Source organism: Acartia tonsa, chromosome 4 (genome assembly GCF_053477335.1).
Source record: "Acartia tonsa isolate MP-2025a chromosome 4, ASM5347733v1, whole genome shotgun sequence".
NCBI lineage: Eukaryota > Metazoa > Arthropoda > Copepoda > Calanoida > Acartiidae > Acartia > Acartia tonsa.
Window position 1 is genome coordinate 43,146,512 of NC_137263.1, and position 17,920 is coordinate 43,164,431.

A 17,920-nucleotide genomic window follows, 5' to 3' on the forward strand; every position below is an offset into this window, starting at 1 on the left:
GACATTCAAGATAGACGGATGATTTCCTTTACCAATGATCATCCAACATAAAATTTACTAAAATAAAATATTAAAGATATAACAAATTACATGTGAAAGGTTGCGTGATTTTTCCAAGAAATTTGTTCTTGATTTTCGCTGAACATCTGCTTTTCAAAAATATTTGTCAGTATTTCCATCCATGATTTTTTTTGTGCTTCGCTTCTTATAGTTGTTGCCATTTACATGTTCGCATCGATGGACTGAAGATCCTAAACTCTATATTTATAGAGTAGTTGTGCTACTTAACATATCAAACTTACAGTTTCGAAGCCAGGGCCAGTTTGTTGTAAAATCAGAGGTGAATTCTTAAAAAAAGTTTGCCTCACTAAAATCAGTTTGGCTCACTAAAAATTTAGAGGGGATAATTTTGCCTCCCTAAAATTTTAGTGAGGCAAACTGATTTTAGCAAGGCAAAAGTTTTTTTAAAAGAATTCACCTTAGGATTTTGACCTATATGCTACCTAGCTAATCATCTACTATATTAATCTATGGATATGACGTATATGTTAATTGAGTTAGAATAGTTTGGTTTCATGTTTGAAAGTCTGACATCGATTGAGACATAAAAATTTCCAATACAAAAAGAACACATTGATCCAGGGAAAAAAGGAAAGACAATGGAATTATTTATTATGCCCGAAGCTACTTTCTAATTATACTAGGGACTTTGCCCCTAGGGGCAATTTTTTCTAGGGGAGATTTCTCTTAGGAGGGCTGTGGTACCCTCCCATAAATAGTAATAAATCTTAAAGACCTATGAGAAGCTACCCTGTAAATGAGAACCATATCGGTGCAGTGGTTAGCGAGATCCTTCACTACAAAAAACACCTTACTTCTTCTTTTTAAAGGATATGTCCGCGCGTTCGGGACGGGTGATACGTTTCAGATCTAATTATAAAAAAAAACATTCATATTTAAAGATCTTACATGGATTTGGGCATTCAAATTTCCAATACAAAAAGAACACATTGATCCAGGGAAAAAAGATAGACAATGAAAATATATATATTCTGCCCGAAGCTACTCTATAATTATGAATGTCCGACCATCTTTCTGTAATAGACGGAACAGGGGTTACATTTCAGATCTAATTATACAAAAAAATTATTCATATTTTTCATATCTTTTTAGTAAGATCTGACATGGATTTAGGCATTCAAATTTTCTGTACATTAAGAACTCTATATACCAGGGATATAGTATTAGACTATGGAGCTAAAACTCATTATCTAAAGGGGGGGGGGGGGGGGGAGGATATTTAAAGAAAAATTCTGACCGATTTTTTATTAGCGAAACTACTCTAACATTCAAATTGATCTAATTTAAAAAAAAAAACATTCTTGTTAGAAAGGCTGAGTAATTTTTGTTTTCTATCTTTTAATCCTATTTCAAATTCTTGACAAATATTAAAATATTCTCAATTTTCTTGAATTAATTTAATAGTACATACTTTTACAATAATTTAATTTTTGATTATAATATAAAACTTCATTTAGAAACTATATTTGTATACTTTTATGTAAATTTTTAGTTCTTTTAAACTCAAATAGAGCTGACCTAACGGTAGATGGAAAGACAAAATTTATTATAGACTAGCTTCTCTTTTATGAATTAACTGCATTTCAATTCACAATCTTTGATGGGAAGGCCTAACTGTGCATGGTTATAAGTTGCGCCTGTTTTGGGTCAATGTATTCCCCCTATTCTTTTTAAATCAACTAATGAATAAGGGAACAATACGCGAAAAGTCACAAAAAAATAGAAAAATTTTGTTGTTAATATAATCTTTCCTGTTTTAATCAAAAAGGATTTTTTAATATTTCATTTTAATTATTCTTTATTAATTCTAATAAATAGGATCAACTAACTTTTTCAAAAATGTACATTTTGTTTTAATAATTCAAAACTTAATTAAGATAAAACTTTAGGAAACAAGTATGACAACATCCATAAATGCGAAGCACTGAAACGTTAACGGACACTAACACTTATATAGTGTCAGAGCTGAATAATCAGAATATAAATGTATAAGAGTCGAAGCAAAATTGTGAGTAAATTTGTTGAAAAACTGCTTGATACAGGATAATGTTTATGGACATACTTACATTTTTAGGACTTGATTATAGAGCTGCTTCGCTTATAACATTATACTTTGTTGTCCCAGGAGTCAACATATCAAAAATCAGATCATCACATATAAATTTGTTGTTAAAAAAGTGAAAAAATCAACATGTTTAAAGTGAACGTAAGTTTGAAATCGATGGATAATTCTAACATGCCTAAATTAACGAAAAATGCTACCCGTGAGTGACGGACGCACGGACGGACGGACGTACGGACCGACCCTAATTGTAAAAAGCTTCGCTTTTAAAAATAATACATAGGTAATGTGCGTAGTTGTTTTGTCACTGATCTATAGAAATAAGACAATGGCCGATAAATGTATGTACAATGTACATCCCCAATTATGATTTATAAATTTATCTATTCTATAGATTAATATTAGTGGTTGAAACGTTTAAACACTCAACTGAAGTCCCAAAAGTTGATAAGATAACGAATACGAAAACATTATTATAAAACTTTGGGGACTACTATCTCTCTCTCTCTCTCCGCTATTTTGTACAATTGTTCATATAAAGTTGTCAGAGCTAGAGATCTTAAGGGACAAGATAATGAACGAGTTATTGTTATAAATAAACAAAACTACTCCTCTGTTAATTTTAGAATCATTGGTTGAAAAGTTAGGACAACACTAGTTAGCAACCAATTAAAATAAATAATAGGAAATTTTTCTTAGACAACGTGTAACGAATAAGATAACTTGGTTATAAAACTTTGGGTACCATTATAATTTACTATCGAATGTGTTCTCTCTCCCTCTGTAATACACCAAAAAGCGTAAATAACCAGGGATAAGACAATGGCCGAAAAATTTATGTACATCCCCAATGATGATACACAAAACTATCCCCTTTTTTTATTAAAATTAGGGGTTCAAAAGTTTGTACACTCAACTTAATTAACCAACCAAACAAAATTCAATACAAGTCCCCAAAATTGTTAAGCCAACGAGTAAGAGAACGTGATTATAATGTTTTAGGGACTGTACTGTAATAAATAGCCCAATGTCCCATCCCTCTATGGTTAATAACAGACAAATTTACAAAGTAAGTTATTTACCTGGTGCTCGTTGGTGAGCAAAAAAATTATCAGTGCCTCCCAAAATACGCGAACCTGATACTCAGGGCTAAAGGCGAAGCCGCGCTGGTTTAGTATAAAACTTGAGATCTGTTTATATTCGTGTTTTGCGTGTCATGCCATTGTATTAATCCCCTCGGACAAGATATTGAATTCCGATAATTAAAATGATTGAATATCTCAAAAAACTGAACAATTTTTCCAGGAAGAGAGAAAAACATCTTTCTCGTATTCATTCGAATCCGGTGGACAGGAACCGGTTCTCATCCATACGAAAAAACTATGTCTAGCATCGTATTATATCCAGCTTTCTACGAATATAAAAATGTACAATCATAAGATTAAAACCAGTTTTTTTAGCCGGTGCCTTTGGCACATCGGGGCTAAAAAAAACTAGTTTTAATCTTATAATTGTACATTCTATATCTGCGGAAAGCCGTTTATAATACGATGCGAGAAATAACTATTATTACATACTATATTTTCTTATTTATAACATGTAGTACTTACATACATGGTGCTTTACCTCAAAGCGTTTAGCGAGCACAGACTCCCCGCCCCCATATTTTTTCATTAAATTTAAATAGAACCTAACCATAACTAAAGGTAAAATACAAACACACGAAAAACTATCCCCTTCCCCCCTTATTTTCAATTTATTTCAAATTTAATTGATTGGGTTCTCTATTTTAGATGAGATTCACATAGGTACCCTGATGATTTTAGGCTTTTTAATTTTTTGCTTTAAGTCTTGGGATGGTTTAAATCTATTTTTCAGGCCCTTTAAATAAGGGAGAAGGGGTTCTGTACTCGCTAGAAACTTTGAGGAATGCCGCGTCTTATTTTAATCACGCTATCCTTCCGTCTAATCAAGAAATTATTAGTGACATTAACCAAAATTGTTATCTTACAAAGTACATCACCCACCCCTCCACCCACTAGTAAAAACTAGTAAAAAAAGCTGGATTTGACTCTAACCGACCCAAATAAAAGGACCCATAGTTTTTGTATCATCGAATAAGATAACGTGGTTATAAAACTTTGGGTACTACCGTAATTTACATTCCAATGTTCCCTCCTTCTCTAATAGTTCTTTATTTGACATAAGATGCTACAATTCATGGTTTTATTTTATTCTATCTTTGCGTGTTATGACCGATTTCGACCTTTGTTTTTATTATATCCTATAATATAAAGTAGCAAGAGCTGGATCTTTAAATCACCGAACTTCCTGAGCCGCGCCACAAGCGAGCCGATTTTGAAAATGGCTCACCTTATATCAATCTTTAAATCGAAATGGCATTAGTGATCCAGCTCACTAAGCGGCTCGCCTACGGCTCACGGCAACACTTGTATTGTAATGCCACCGACCCGGGAAGTGATCCGTATTTAATAATTTTTTAATTCATTTAATGTTTTATCGCAAAATTATCTTGAAAACAATTTTATAATTATTAATTAAATAAATTATATATTGTTATGAATGAAATACCGCACCAACACGATATTTTTTTGAGTGTCGCTAGCAATCTGGCCACAGTGAGCCATAAGTAAATCTTTTAAAGATCAATGTTTTTTTAGCAGTAGCTGTGGCTCACCTGTGGCTCACCACTAAATGATTTAAAGAACTCGGAAAATACTGGTCCAGATTAGTTGTACTTTCATAGAGGCTTTATATTTGTCCTAGGGTGGTTTTAGGCTATTTCCCTCCGCTATATCCTAGAGTCTGGGGACGAAGCAGCTAGTTCTCAAAATAGCAAACAGTATAAATTGTATACAATGTTATACTATATTAGTTGTATGAAATATAAAAAGTTATTTCAATCTATACTATACGTGAAAGAAATGTTAAATTAAAAGAAAAGGAAAAAAACACACAGTATATACAACTAGCGGTTGAGCCCCTAGAGACTTGAGGGGAGGGTTGGGAGAGAAGTCGATTCTTCCACCAACTTTTAAATTCAGTTTTAAAAGCTTATGTAATTAATAGGTTTTTTTTGGGTGGGGGGGCGGTTGTGGGAGGAATATTCATCTAGGTGTGATTTCTCTTGGGAGAGTGTTGGTATCCTCCCCCAAAACCTTCCCAAGACATATAAGAAGTGATATTTTTTGCCACAGACAGAGATCCTGTTACTTTTATATAAGGATTGATTGCCCCACAGACTGTCGAGATCTTAAAAATCTTTTGACTGCTCCCCTAGTATATAACTAAAAAAATGAGATAAACCTAACTTAAAAGTACGTACACAGGATTTGCTAAGAGTAGATCAGTCAAGGGGGGCGGGAATCACACAATTAAACAGGAAGTAAACAATAGGGAGGCGAAAAAAGGGGAAGACATGCCTCAAAAATTTTAGTTTTTGAGGGTAATTAAACAACCCCCATCCGCAAACCCATGATCACAAGTACGGCTCGTGGATCTAAAGGGATAAGACAATGGTCGATAAATTGCTGTACATCCCCAATGATGATACACAAATTTCTCATTAGGTAGATTGCAATCAGCTGTTGAAACATTTGGACACTTAACTTCTTAAACCAACCAATCAAAATTCATTACAGATATCCAAAGTTGTTGAGTCAACGAATAAGAAAACGTTATTAGAAAATTTGGGGACTAGTGTGATGAAAAGGGCCAATGTCGCCTCCCTCCCTGAGTACGTCAAAGTTTTAAACTTGTATATATTCTAAAATATTTGATACTTTCTATATTTTCCAATATATAAGTTATTATTATAGAATTAAAAGTACGGGGGTTGGGGGTTTGACAAATTCCCAATATGATCTGACGTCACTAAATGGAGGGATAAGTTTATGAGAGATAAAGAGAGGGGTAGGTTTCTGGTAGAATCCGTAAAGGTGTGTGTTTTAGGGCTTAAAAATAGTAGTAGAACGATAATATTCACTAAATATGTGTATTTCTTATTGAAAAGAACTATAGACAAAAAATTTTTTTCAAGTTAACATAAATTTTTATCGTACTACTGTTTTTTTACTTATAACACATAACCTTTACGGATTTTATCAGAAACCTGCCCCTCTCTTTCTAAACATCAAAAAAAAAGAATAACTAAGTTACCCTTATGTAGACTATAATTATTTAATTTGTAAAAGCCCATGAAGATTTAGCCCACAAATGGAGAAAGTAAACATCTGGGAACAGTGTATTTTATAATCCATTAACCCCTCCCTCCCTTTCTTAAGAAACCTCAAAAAATGCTGACATCAATATTGGAAATAAAGTAAATTAATTGTTCTCAAAGATTTATCAATTTAAGAGAATTGATTAGAAAAATGATAAATGATAAATTTCAAAATTTCGCAAATGAATGTGGTTGATATGTCAGCCATGACACCATGGAAACTGTCCCAATTTTGTATAACTTTTGCGGAACATGTTCCAGTTACGTCATATTTTTCTTTCCCGAAAAAGGGAAGAGGGAAAGAAAAAAAAGGGAAGGGGGGAAGAAAAAAGAGATGGGAGAAAAGGGGGTTTTCCCCATCTCTTTTGAAGAGATTTTCTTCCCCCCTTCTCTTTTTCGGGAAAGAAAAATATGACGTAACTGGAACATGTTTCGCAAAAGTTATACAAAATTGGGACAGTTTCCATGGTGTCTCAGCCATGTTCACTTTTATTAAATGCAATAAAGACGCCATTTGAAAATGCTTGTTCACACTGATTTTCTTGGGGGTTGGGGGAGGGGAGAAAACCCTTTTTTGGGGGAAATAGGGGACTGAACTAGTAGATTACACTAGTACCCATTATTTTAAAACAGGCTTTCTTGTTTGTTGACTTAAAACCTTTTGGTACTTTTATGAAATCCTGATCGGTTGGTTAAATCTTAAGGTGTCAAACTTTTCAACCAATAATTTAAGTCTACTCGAAGGGTAATTTTGTATATGATAATTGGGAGTGTACATCCGTGTATCATGCATTGTCTTATCCCTTAAAATCCCTGAGTAGATTGGTTCGGTTATTTGTTTCTTAAGAAATACAACTAGCGGTTACGCCCCTAGAGGCCTCTAGGGGCACTTGAGAAAGGGAGAGTCAAATTTGATAACCCAATTTCTTATTTTAGATTTTAAAGTAAAAAGTGAGAAAAAAAAATTTGGGGTGGCGAAATTTTTTTTTGGGGGGGGGTTGCCTCCTCCCTAATTTTTAATTTTAGTTAAAAAAAAAATTAAAAAAAATTTTTTTGGGGGGGATTTTTCATTTTTTTTTGGAGGGGGGTGGGGGTGTCCCACCCCCCAAGAAAATAGTTATAAACCTTTTTCGGGACCTATGAGAAGCTACCCTGTTAAGGAGAACCCGATCGGTTCAGCGGTTAGCGAGATCCTTCGGTACAAACAAACACACAGGTACACAGACAAATACACAAACATCCTGTTACTTTAGTATAAGGATATTATAACATAGCTTTTACACTCCTCCCCCCCCCCGGCGGCCCCCATAAAAAAGTAAATAAATTCTATCCTCGGGGTTGCTAAGAACTTTGATTACTTTTATTTAATAAAATCCTGGAGTGTCAAACTTATCAACCAATAATTTAATCTACAGAAGAGGTAATTTTGAAAATAATAATTTTAAGTTTCCCCATTTTGAATGGCGCCTTATGACTCTGTAAAATATCTGTTGTATAAAGTAATAGAATGTGAACATAGATTAATCATAGTTCTCTTTAATTAAACAGTTAGGGAGTTGAATCCATTTTTATAGAAGCAGAAATATAATCTATGATTATGGTTTGGACCCTCTAAAACTGTAATCTACCCTTCCACTTTCCCCTCTCTTGGTGAAGATATCTTCAACGCCGATACGATTTTTGAAATATTAGATTCCACTTTTGTCTCTCTTGTTGAAGATATCTTCACCAAGAGAGGCAAAAGTAGAATCTTAAATTTCAAATATCGTATCGGCGTTGAAGATATCTTCACCAAGAGAGGGGAAAGTGGAATCTTACATTTCAAAAATCGTATCGGCGTTGAAGATATCTTCACCAAGAGAAGGGAAAGTAGAATCTTACATTTCAAAAATCGTATCGGCGTTGAAGATATCTTCACCAAGAGAGAGAAAAGTGGAAAGGTAGATTACAGTTTTAGAGGGTCAAAACCATAATCATAGATTATATTTCTGCTTCTATAAAAATGGATTCAACTCCCTAACTGTTAAACAAGAATGATATGTTCCATAAAAGCCAATAACAAACTTTGTAGGTTAAAATTAATGTTCAAAAAATTTTAACTTTTCTTTTTTTAACTTATCAATAAAGATTGAATAAAAGTACTCAATTTTTTTGAGCAAACGAATAAGGTTGCATAAATACAAAACTTTGGATACCAGTACAATTCACAGTTCAGTTTGGATACTCAATAGTCACGTACATAATATTAGTACTACCCTTATCCCATGCTCCTCTGCGGTGAGCGTCATTCATTATGGTGACTTAATTTGGGACAGCTGCCATACTCGGCGAGGACGAGGTAATAATGAGTAGCTCTCATGAGATAGCGGGTCAAGTCATAATGTGCTTGAACGTGGAGCTTGACAGCCCTAGTGGCTATACAAAAGTGTCTCAGCCTACTCCATGACTACTTAGGTCCAAACCCTAAGAAACTATGGCTAATCAATCAATCAATCAATCAACAGTTCACCCCCCCCCCTCGCTTTCTTTTTTAGTTGACTGTTCTAAAACGTTAAATAACAAGACAAGTGCATGTCTCGATGTTTGACGGGTCTGTCTTTTTGATGCCAAATTGGCAAAGATTGAGTTAGAAATCTGGCTAAGGTGTCTATAGAAAGGTCTTTACATGCTTCATTAAAAACTAAAATCATTAAGGGACTATCTCCAAGATTTTAAGTACTTAAATTGGTCTAAATTGTGACCAATTTGTTTTCTTTAACACCCTTTTAACACACGTTTCACAAGCAATCTTTTAACAAGGCAAAATATCAATACGGAACAGGTTTATCTTCCTATCTCTGGACTCTTAAAAGGGATATAACATAGACTTTAATCTGAAATGGTCAATTATTAGTGAAGCTGCATCCTACACTCCCATCTCTGGAACCAACAACTGCTCGATTCAAGATTGTTTTCTTTTTAAATATTTGTAATTTTAACTATGCCATGAAAATTTCTCTAATGTTTTTTGGTAAAAATCTTTGAAACTTTTGGATTTTGTTTTTAATTTTATTATCAGTAACAAAATATTATTGCAACTAAAGGTATCATTACGAAAAACAGTGTATTTATAACCTTATGTTATTTATTCTATGTTAAATCATATATACATGATATATACAACGATTTTGTAAGATCAATTAATATACATATAAATTAATTTGCAAAAAAAAGGAAATTATGTGTATGTATAATAATTTATCTTGATTAACTTCACCCCAAACTAAGATTGGTATACATTCACTTGTCTTAAATGTACATTCAAATGTATAATAGAAAACTTTTTATTTAACCTTTTTCTCACATACAAATTTAACTTTTTTAATGAATACTTTTAAATGATTTTAGCTATCGGGACAAAGTGTCTCAAAAATCAGCCATGTGACGTCATAAAAATGAGGAAGATAAGAGGATAAGTGGGAAAAAATCCCGTAAAAAATAGATGGATAATTCCTGGTTTTTATTAGGTCACATGGCTGATGTTTGTGACACTTTGTTCCTCTATGATTTTAAAGTAGTTTGATTTAATAATGAAAAATTGGCAGTTTTCCTTCAAGTGCCAAGTCAAAAACCCAGACTCACTTATTTTGAAAGTAATTTTCGTGGTTTTGTGTTTTCCTTTAGGTCTGGTTAGGTTAGGTACTGGGTATATATGGGCGATGTAAATATAGGCCCCGCAGGGAAATGCTACCGCATGAGATTCACATAAAGAAAAATAACTTCTCCTTGAATTATTTTTAAATCAAAGTTGTGTGTGTGTGTGGGGGGGGGGGTACTTGTTAATAGGATCTACCATATATATTGAAAGATATACACCCATTATTTCTAAACATTTTTTCTGTGAAAATATCCAACAATTCTTTAAAAATTGGGATCTACTGCAGTTCACGGTAAAATATTGCTGGTAAGCAATATTTCCAAATATCTATGATTTTTAAAGGCTGCTAGCTGCCAAACGGCTGAACGAACAGATCATGCCCGCACACTGTTTTAAGCGGCATAAGAAGGCCTACAAATAATCTGGAATAGCCATAAATCAATAATGCATAATTATCTCGCAGTGCAGAGAAATGCGCGAAAAAGACCTATTTTACGCGTTTTTTCTTCAGTGAAGCTTTCCCTGTGCATAATTGGATCTTGGCTATTCCAGATTATTTGTAGGCCTTCTTATGCCGCTTAAATTGGTGTGCGGGTATCATCTGTACCTTCAGCCGTTTAGCAGCTAGCAGCCTTTAAAATTCATAGATTTTTGGAAATATTGCTTACCAGTAATATTTTACTGTGAACTGCAGTAGATCCAAAAATTGTTTACAAAATAAAAATAATTTTATGGTCTAAATTGTGTTTTATTTTCCTTGTATTTATGCTGACCAACATATGCCGGATAATCCCCTTACACACATACCTTCAGTCCTGCAAAACATTGAGTTTATTTAATAGGTCACCAAAGTTTTATAATAAAGTTTTCTTATTTGTAGGCTTAACAACTTTGGGGACTATAGAATTTGATTCATAAGTTCATTAGATTGAGTGTCTTTACGTTTCAAACAATTTGAAAGGGTAATTTTGCTAATCATCTGGTGATGTACAATGTACATCAATTCATCAGCCAGTGTCTGATCCCTTTAGGCAACTTACCCTTTAATAACTCAACCTTTGTCAGAAAGTTTTAAATATACACTATGCAATGCAATGTGCCAGTTTTGGGTCAAGATATTTCCCCTACTCATTCTAATAATGTCGTGCATCTGACATAGCAGCAGTAGGTACTATTTCAAATTTCTTTATGAGTTACGATAAATTTAAGGTTTCTTCTGACAAATTATTGGTCACAAAGTATACACAGTTTTTTTTACAAATGGGGAGTTTTTTCTTCCATTTTATTTATATGTTACTTTAGCCGTTTTGTAGTTGAATTTCTTATGATAAAGCTTTGTTTATGAATATTTTATCATATAAAAATTATTTTGCTCGTGTTATGTGATGTAATGGGACTTAAAAACAAAATTCGGATTTTTGTGTCTTATCATTCATTAACAGTATTAAATCTTTTTTCCTGGCTTAATACCAGGGCTCGGCAGCCGCGCGTAAGAATTTAAATCCGCTTGTATGCCAAAAATATCTGAAAAGATGGATTATCTATTTAGAAAAAGGTTTAGACATCCAGCTAAATTTCAAAGTTATAATTTGATTATTTTAATAAGGCTTATACGCGGCTGATGCGCGGCTGCCAAGCTCTACTTAATACTTGTATATTAATAACTGAATAGAATAAATTTACATTACTAATTAGTAAAGTCAGCAAAAGATAATACTTTCAACCTAATTTCTCCTTCCCTATGATTAAATAGACATTCATTATAATAGTGACATGATTTATTTTTTTTAATGGTTCGGTGGATAGTTTGTACTGGAAAATTAAAGGAGTGGAAACAAAGCAAAGGTGTTCACCTCTCAACAACCAAGGGGCGTGTCAATGTAACAAAGTCACACCCCCCTTAAATTTAAGAACATTTTAAATGAATTTTTAGCTGTCCAATATGTAACACTTCCCTTTCCCTTCCCTCTCTAATATTCTCGTCTTTCTCTTCCGCTCCTACCGCCCTAAAAACTATGGGCGCAGTCACAACTAGGATGTATAATATTAAGATGTTTGTTTTGTGTAGAACTACCTATTTAATCATATCTTGTTTATCTTGTATCTATAGGGACGGCGGCTTGTGTGCGCCGCAAAGAGCGCAGCCCGGACAGGTGGCCTGTTAAGCTACGGGGTTGCCTGACAAAAATAAATGAGCGCAGCTCATTTATCTCGTCATAAATCCCAATCATTTCGAGGTAAACAGCGTCCTCGATTGGAACCTCCCAGAGGTAAAACTCTGCCAACAAGGAAGCGTTTGTTAAACGCTCAGATAAGTTACTCCAAGGACCGGCCGCCGCGGTCAGAACTCTGGTGCGCAGCCACTCGAACACCAAACCTGCCATGTCTTTCTTTAATTCTTCTTTATCTCTAGTCCAGTCCTCGTCGTCAAATCCTCACTTCAGTCAAAACCTTTTTCCTTAAGTCTTAACGTCTTAACGTCTTAACGTCTTATTAATCTTTACAAAAGAACCTTCACTTGAAGAACAATGCTAGTAAACTGATGTGTTTCTAAAAATGATTTTTATCCTTCTTAAATTGAATCTAGCAAAAAACACTTTCTTAATATCAAACTTAAACAAGAATTTAATTTCAAAGCTGCAAAGCCACTCTACAACTAGCATAGCCAATATTGAATACACTTTCAACTTAGGATACCTAAGCACATCGCCACTTAAAACGCCTGACAAAAATCCAAATAAAACCAGTTTTTCTCTAAAAATACTTATAAGTTTTCAGATTTCATATTTTATTCTTATTTTAAATTTTTACTTAACGTACTAGGTACATATGCGCGCCCACCGCGCATATGTATTCCTTGTTATTGCAATGTTTAAATGTTTAAATGTGGCTAAAATCCATCAAGCCCTCTAGTTTTTACTCAACGAAAAACTCAAATATGTAAATTTATTCTTATTTAATAAACGCCATCAGGGATGTATGAATATAGTGACGGGTTCGGAAATAAATTACAGGTATCAAAGAAGTGTGGGATTAAAATCCCACAGGATTTTAAATTACTCAGTTCTTATAATCATTTAATCCGGGAACGTTAGGGCGGTGGGAGTCGCAGTTTATAACGGGAATAAAAACATGGCTAACTTCCATGGCACCGATAACATAATTGTATTGGTCTTATTTTTGGAAACCCCGTATGGATTCAAGTGGAATGATTGTCAGATGGTATATTCAGCATACCGTAGTATAGTAGTCTTATATATGTTTTATATATGTCAATATTGTAACTAAAACAAATTGTTACAACTATTTTCTAAAGCTCTGAAACGATTTGGTAAGCGCCGCGAAGAACTGCGGTTCAACAACCCCGGCCGGGGTTAAGCCATCCACTCGCTTCACAGCTTGCTCAGTGTTCAATTATATAATAATTGTATAGTAAAATGTAAAATGTAGGTGAACGGGGAAGGAGAAGTTCACTACAACCCTGAGCTAGGTACATAAATAGTAAATGTACTGCAGGATCTTAAAATTGCTAATAAATTACAATTTGATTATTTATTCACTATAATATGTAATAATTTATTTATTATCTTGCCTGCAATCTCTTTCAGGAAGAAACTTAGTATCTTAATTAACATGCAATCTTTTTCAGGAAGAAACCTATAGTTAAAATTGTAAACTTTTATTAGTAACTCGCCCTAATTATATGCACCTTAGAGGAAATAAATCTTATCTTATCTTATCTTACAATCTTATTAACACACACAACATATATATTCATCATCATACAGTTGGAAACTTCAAACATACTTCATAGTCAGGGATTCTGGGGGATAAGACAAGAGACATCGCCAATGATGATAAACAAAATAATTCTTTCTGGAGATTAAAACTATTTGTTAAAAGTTTGGATAGTGCCAGTATGTATCAAGATTTAAAAAAATATTTTGAATTAGTATTGACTTAATATAATCTGTACACTTTTTATGTAAAAAATTAGAGCTAAGATTAATAAAAGTACATTAAGTTTGAAAGTCATCGAATCAGAGCGAGAGAGTAGGGAGGCTTTTAAAACTTTTTTTTTTGAGGAGGGGGTCACACACAACACAAAGGCTTGAGGTATGGTCACTAAGAAGTAAACATCCGTCGCAATTTTTATGGGATCTTAAGTTACATTTCCTCTTTTACAAATTTGGTTTAAAACTCCTAACTGTTACACAAAAAATATATAAAAAACATAATCTACTAAAAATAACAATCTTGCCATGTATTTTTAGTAGCGAAGTAATTCTTCGCTCACAAATATTAATATTCTTGTTAATTTATTTAAACTAGCGGTTGTGCTTTCTAAGGGCTAGAAAAAATAGAAAAAAAACATTTAAAGACTAAATATGAAAAAAATGTATTTGAAGATTGCCTAAAAAAGCGAACCAAATCTGTAAGTAGTTACTGAGATCTTAATTTTCAGATAAAAAACCTGATTACTTTATAATATTTGATTAAACTCTCTTATTTCAATAAATTCCCAATGATAATTAACAAAAGCACACTTTTAAAGAGTAAAATTATTGGTTAAGATGTTTGGACATTGCTAGATTTGGACCAATCAATCAAGATTGATTGAAAGTGCCGGCCAATGAAAGTCCAATGTTCTCTCCTTCAAGGGTGCTAATAAAAATTAACTTTCAGTATGGCTTCGAAACCGATTAATATCCGGTGGATAAGAAACAGTTCTCAGCCATGCTGAAAGATCACTTATCGTATTATATCCAGTTTTGTACAATCATAATATTAAAACCAGTGTTTGTTAGCCAGTGGATTCGGCATCTAGGGGTACTCGGGTTATAATTGTACATTTTTATATCCGCGGAAAGCTGTTTGTAATGATAAACAACTATAATTCTCAGGAAATAATCTGGTTTATTAGAAAATGTAATATAGGCCGTGTTTACTTTATTGGATCAGCTGAAAATGGATTTCCTATTCGAGCCCTAGTTTCCTAAAGTGTACAGCAGATAACCCAATTATTGCAGACCCTATTTTCAGCTACTCCGGTCAATTTGTGAAAACAAAGCGATTTATAAATTATACATTCAAAATTTTAATTTTTAAAATTTTGATTTTTTTTTTGGAAGTTTGAAGCTTTTTTAGCTAGTAGCAAATTTTGAGATAGAACGCGTACGCTAGGTACACTTTCGGAAACTAAATTTCAGTTCATCCTTTATTGTGCACTAGCGGCTACGCCCCTAGAGGCCTCTAGGGGCACTTGAGGAGAGGAGAGTGGAATTTAATAACCCAATTTTTTATTTTAGATTTTAAAAGAAAAAGCTAAAAAAAAATATGGGGGGGGGGGCAAAATTTTTTTTAAATTTTAGTTTAAAAATTTTTTTTGGGGGGGAGGGGGTTGGGGGTGTCCCATCCTAAGAAAATAGTTATAAACCTTCCCGGTACCTATGAGAAGCTACCCTGTTAAGGAGAACCCGATCGGTTCAGTGGTTAGCGAGATCCTTCGGTAAAAACAAACACACAAACATCCTGTTATTTACTAAGTATATTTGCGATAACTTTTATTTAATGAAATCTTCCAATTTTTAACCTGTACAAAACGGCCTGCTTAATTGCTTCAAGATCCATGTCAGATCTATATAGGAAATAAATGTCTATAAACGAGCTCAAGTTTTCCAAGGAATATTCGTTAAAAACTTATAGTGCTCCAATAATCCATAATAAACTCTCATTGCCCATAACGATAAGACCCATTATTTCACTTTATTAAAAATAAATTCATTTTTTTTATTTCATGTTGCTATTTACATTATAATGAAGTATTTAATTTCTAATCATAAAAAAGAAAATTTAAATTTATGACATAATAAATTTTAGAAAACTCTGTTTTAAAAGAATTCGATTGTGGCGACACTTTGTGTGTTCAAATATTGAACTAAAATTGTAATCATATTATAAACCTTTTGGTGATGGTAAGGTAAAGAAAAAAATATAATTTAAAAGATCTTTTTTAAATTATTAAATATTTACTTCCGTTTAAATAGTAATGCCGGGTGAGGAAAATAGATTTATTGAGAAATATAAATGCATATAGAAAACTAGCCAATAGGGAGATAGTTATATCGAGCCAACTCTAGTTTTATTATAAGGATATATAGAAATAATAATATAATCATTTACACACCTTGTTTTTTTTAGCGAGGAAGCTACTCTATAATTCACTTTTTATGTATGTCCATTCAACCGTCCTTAAGTCAATCCTGATTTTCTCGCCTTCTGTTTAGGATAAACTGCCTATTCTTTTTTTTTTTTTGTAAAAATACCCCTTTCTGAAAAGCATTTAGCATACTACCACCTGGCCTAATAGTCTGTTGATTATGTTACACAGAATATTTGCATATTGATAAGTGTAGGTTTCGTGATTTTATATTAATCTTATCCATCTCTTTTTTTCAATTTTTATGACCACTGAAAATTTGTTCTATAATTTGCTTTTTACGTTTATTCTATTCATAATTTTGCGTTTTTCTGTACTTATGGATGTTATCAAACTTGTAATTAACATGTTCCTTTATTAATGATTTCTTTTTCATAAAGCAATAAGAGTATGAATAAAAATATAAAGTAACATGTAATTAATGATGTGTTTATTTTCTTATTACTTAAATGTAATACTTTTCCTAGATTATTTATGTAAATGGTGCAAAATAACCTTACTCTAAATTAGATGAACTGAATTTAGTTTCCGAAAGTGTGCGTAGCTTCCGCGTCCTATCTCAATATTTGCAACTAGCTAAAAAAGCTTCAAACTTTAAAAAAAAAAAATTTGAAAAATTTTTAATTTTGAATGTACAATGTATAAATCGTTTTTACATTAAATCGCTTTTCCATTTGACCGGTGTCGCTAAAAAATGGGTCTGCAATAATTGGGTTATCTGCTGTACACTTTAGGAAACTAGGGCTCGAATAGGAATTCATTTTCCGCTGATCCTAAATTATGTCTATTTATGTTTGATTTAGACTAGCTGAATAGTTTCCGATTTTGCACGCATCACCCTCATTATATCTCATTATTTACAACTAGCTAAAAAAACTTCCAAAAACAAAATCAAAATCAAAATTTGAAAAATTAAATTTTTGAATGTATAATGTATAAATCGCTTTGTTTTCATAAATTAAGCTATTTTTTCTTTCCCTTTGACCGGAGTAGCTAAAATAGCTTTTGCAATGATTGGGTTATCTGTCCTACAACTTCGAAAATTAGGGAAAAAATGGGTAATCAATTGTATGTTTATGTTTGATTTAACATCTCCAAATCACATTGGTTCAGAACGTGCTAAGAATAAAATTAAGATTCTCAAAAAAGAATTATTCAGTTTGAAAATCTGAACAGATTGACATATTTGTGATGTTTTTAACATTTCTGAACACATATTGTTTTTTTATTTTCCAAATTTCATTTATTTGTTTTTTTAAAAGCGAAGATTTTTTCTAATTTAGGGTTGGTCCGTCCGTCCGGAACGAATAACTTTTTTGTTGGTAATATAGGCATGTTAGAATTGTCCTATTGATTTCAAACTTTGCATGATGATTCGATTCCTGTAGTAGTTATGTACGATTTAGAAAGCATAGGAACTCTATAATCGTTATACCAGAATGTACTTATGTCCATTTTAAACCTGTTGATTTTTAACAACTAATTTTTATGTGATGTAAAAATCTAATTGATCTTTTTTTTGTATAACTGATTCCTGGGACAACAAAGTACAATGTTATAAGCGAAGTATCTTTATAATAAATTCCAAAAAATGTAAGTATGTCCATACACATTATCCTGTATTTAAGCAGTTTTTCAACAAATTTAAATAAAATTTTGTTTCGACTTTTATATATT